The following is a 4,756-nucleotide window of genomic DNA, read 5'->3' as shown; positions in this document are numbered from 1 at the left end:
CACACACACACACACACACACACACACACACACACACACAACCACAAATTACATATTATGTATAATTACATATATATAATTTAATTTTACTTTTTTATAATCAGATTTCTTTAATGTTTCAATAGAACCAGCGATTTCGATGAAATTTTAAGGCGTTAGGACAAGAATCGTCAGGACAACAATCCACTATGATTTGTTAGTTTCTTACTTAATTTTTAATGTTTTAATCTTCAAATCTCAATGTAATACAGCTTTAGAAAGATATTATTTGGACTGTAGACAGGATCTATGGTTCAGACAGGATAGAAGAGTAAGAGCTGCCGCACATCCCTTCCGTAATAATACATAAGACATAATACAAGAATCAGAATTAAGAATTCAAAAGAATTTTCAACTGTGATTGGCTTATTCTTATGGTATGTTTTATGATTACTGTTAGAAGGTGTGTGCGACAGCCTAAGAGAATAAGTGGGAAAGAAGTTTAGAGGTGTTACCATATGTAATGTCTCAACTTGCGCATGCACGCTACGATTTTGGCTTCAATATCAAAAGTGCCGACAGAGAGATGCGCTACTGTATACTGTGATATGGTCATGCATCGTGATTACGTATACAAGTTCTTATAGGCAGACAAGATATTTTTCTACTGCAGTTTTCTACTTTTATTTGATTGTATTAAAAAATGATATATTCAATAAAGCAATTAAATAAAAATCCTTGGCTCACTGTCCAAAATGTTGGTAATGCAAACTTGTGGCCAAAATTCATGCGGGAAATATTTCGAAATCGAGATTTCGAATCGATCATAAATATGATTTTTGTAAATTTTGCCTATATAAATGCAACATCAGAAGATTTTTTTATATGATATTTTATGTTTCACATTAAAACAAGCATATACAAAAAGTCGGAAACGGAAGATTCACAATAGATTTACTTATATTTAAATCCTTAAGTAATATTATTAATTTTAATTAACAATTTTAATAATACATTATGAAACATTTGTAACTTTTTTCAAAATGTATGGGAATTTGGACACGGTGGAACGGTGGAGTCGCGATTGTAGTTGCAGCATATATATATTTTAAAGAAATGTTGATTTAAACTTTAATTCATATAAAAAAAAATTTTTTAATATTAATTTTAATAAATAATTTAATAAATAATTTAAGCTTCTTTGCTTTCAAACAAATCTACTTTAAAAATACAAATTATTTTCTTATATTATTTTGAAAGCACTGAATTTATGTTTAGATCAGAAAATTTGTTTTTAAGTAAGTTTGTTTTTAAAGCAGTGAATTTAGTATTGCGTAGCAAATGAATTTAGTGTTGCGTGGCTGTGATAGATTTCTCAACCTCAATAGTGATCAAGCTTTAAGCTTTAATACTTAATTTTGCGCTTATTTCTGCCTAAATTTTTTTTTTATGCATAAACGCATGGAATAAATCTCATTTTATTGATTTTTGCGTAAGCTGAACTGTATAATCATTATCAAATTTTCTGCTAAAACAGTGAATTTGTGTTCTTAAAACAATCACTGCTATGACAGATTTCCTAACCTGAATAGTCGTCAACTTTAATGATATATTATTTCGGTTTGCAGAGCAGCGCGATACTTTTTTGTTATCAAATTTTTATTTTTACAATGCGAAAACGCATTGATTCAATATATTTTTATCAACATTTTAGACAAGATCTTTTTAACATTAATAACCATTTGCAGTACTCCAGGAAAAATAAAGACAAGGATAACACAGTTCTGTAAAATCTACTCTTCAACTCTGATGAAATATTTCGTTGAAATTAGTTCCTTTTTGGAACAACATTTCACAAAAAATTCAGTTTAATTCAATTTCAGCGATTTTTTGCTGAAAAATTCATTTTCAACAAAATTTTAGTAAAATTTTAGAGAAATTTCAAAAAAGTGTTCGAAAATTTCTACAGAAGTCCAGAGTAATTTCAATTTAATTTCAGCGATTTTTCACTGAAAAATTCACTTTCAGTGAAATTTTAATAAATTTTCAATTAACAATTTCGCTGAAATGTTCCAAACATGGAATAAACTGGAATAAGCGAAATTTTTTCACCAGGAACTTCAAATCCATAATCACAGTCGAAATCCGTAATCACAATCTAATTATACTAAAGATAGTAATAATACGTGGGTCGTTTGATAAGTTTGGTAAATTTCCATGAAATGGTGCTACAATCCATTTGATGACGCGACATCTCGAAAGATCCACTCTTCGAATCCCTTCAGGCCAAATTTCAGTCAGAAAGGACGCATAGTTCACATTTAGTAGTCATTTGAAATAGACTATCTCAAAGTCTGCAAAATACTCATTGACGGCGACAATGACTTCCTCATTTGACGAAAATTTTTTCCCACCGAACCAAGTTTTTAAGTTTGGGAACAGAAAGAAGTCACACGGGGCCAAATCCGGAGAATAGGGTGGATGAGGAATCAATTCATAGCCCAATTCGTAGTTTTGTCATTGGTCGATTTGTGGGATGGCGCGTTGTCTTGATGGAAGAGCTTTTTTGCACGCCAATCTCGCTTCAAATGACGACCAATATTAAACAATAAAAACAATCAAACAATAAACGTCCCTATTTTTAGGTGTATGTATGTTCGGTTGTATGTGCGTAAGCATATATGACCTCTGTTACGTAGCACGCTTTATCGAAAGTTATAACATTGATGTTATGAAACTGGCCAATCATAGCTATTCCTCTGAAGATTGGAATGATTGTGATTGGCTAGTTTCATAACATCGATGTATTATAAACTTCAGCATAAGAGTATATCCATATAACTTGCATAGCCGCATAACACATAAAGCATAAGAAATTGAATCAATCAGAGTTCTTTATTTCATGGAAAGAAAGGAAACGAAAGACTTCGATTGGCACATTTTCTTATGCATAAAATATAAAGTATAAGAAAACCAATCAGACCCTTATTTTAGAAAAGAAGGAAAGAAGGAAATAAAGGACTTTGATTAATTCATGTTCTTATACATTATTATTAGCTTATTATATAGGTTTTGAAAAGTAGTCAAAATCAGATTTCTGAATTGGTATTAGTGATGCTCGATAGGCGGCGTTCGAATCGCAAAACTCCTCTCATGTACTACATTTACACAGCACGCTTTAAACCCATTCTACAATGGGCAGTAGCAGTAGTGGATTAAAGAGTAGGTATAAAAATCGACTAATCATAGCTGATTATCCTTATCACATTCGACTATGATTCGATTGGTTGATTTTTACGCCAACTCCTTAATCCATTACTGCTACTGTTCATTGTAGAATGGAATTTAGGGGCACAATAAAAGGAACAAAGGACAGAGAATAAGAATTTCAACCTATCAGAAACTGTATATTCTATAATACATGATTTCTGATAGATTGAAATTCTTATTCTTATTCTTGTTTTCTGTTCCCTATTCCTTTTATGTGCAAAACCCCTGACACAGGATCTTTAGTTTAGCTGCTTTGTATTGATAATCAGCTATGACCATAATTGGTTAGACTCCTCAGTTAATCAACGAGCGATTCCCATTTGCGCATCTCTTATAATGTAGGACTCTAATCGCAAGTATAGTAAGTTACAGTACATTAGTATAAGTACCGCATGGACACTGTCAGACAATCTTTGATGTAGTGGGTCCCAAGTCACATGATTTGCCGCCATGTTATAAGTTGGAAAGGCGTTTAAATTTGAATCTTTGGCTGTGATCAAAGTCTTGCTACAAATGCTTTGAAGTATTTGATGGACCAATTAAAAGAAAGAATTTTACAAACTGACCAATTAAAAAATGTTTCAAAGCTTTTGCAGCATCGCTGCAAAATACATTGGCCGTACCCTTTATAAAGCTACAGAATGATTTTTCTAAAAAAAAAAGATAATTCGATCGTGTCATGAAAATTGTTTATAGCGATTATATTTTTAAATCAGAATTATATAGAGGAAAGTTCCCTATTGAGATAGGATCCTAATATGAGATAGCGTTTCTGCTAAACTAATAAACTTTATCTATTGGTTTCATGAATTTATTGCTCTTAGATTGAAAAATATTTAATAGAAAATTCATTATTAGAGCATGCCTATAGTCATTGTAAAACAAGATTTTAGAATTTGGATGTCTTCAAATTTTTATTATTAAGATGTTCCTTTAAACCTTGTTTATTATTTAATAAATAAATATTTGACAATAAATTCTGCATGTGTGTGAGTGATAGAGTAAGGTCGTACTATTAGGTGTACAACTTTGCTTCCGCCGTTTTCCTATAGATGTCTTTAGCAGTAAGTGATGGTCGAAATAAATAGATCATAGATGTCATACAATAAACTTGGGCATCTGTCAACATAACCCCATAGAAACATTAGTCGATTTGTGTCTGCATCATAAAGTTATTCTCGATTGAAAATGTCAGTTTACGAGCCAAATTCTCGTCATTTGTGAGAGGTTTTAATTTTTTGCTTCAATATGAAGAAATCTGCGGTTGAGGCTCATCAAATGCTCTCAAATACTTATGGTGAGGCCGCTATTAGTGAAAGAACGTGTCGTGAGTGGTTTCAACGCTTCAAGAACGGTGATTTTGACATCCAAGGTCATGCTCTGTATTTGGAGGACCAGCTCGGCGTAGTGTATTATGAACTGTTAAAACCGACTGAAACAATCACAGGCGATCGGTATCGAACGCAATTGATGCGTTTGAGCCGAGCATTGAAAGACAAACGGCCGC

Source organism: Atta cephalotes (genome assembly GCF_000143395.1).
Source record: "Atta cephalotes unplaced genomic scaffold scaffold00026, whole genome shotgun sequence".
NCBI lineage: Eukaryota > Metazoa > Arthropoda > Insecta > Hymenoptera > Formicidae > Atta > Atta cephalotes.
The sequence above is the reverse complement of the archived record's forward strand: the minus strand, read 5'-3'. Positions refer to the sequence as shown.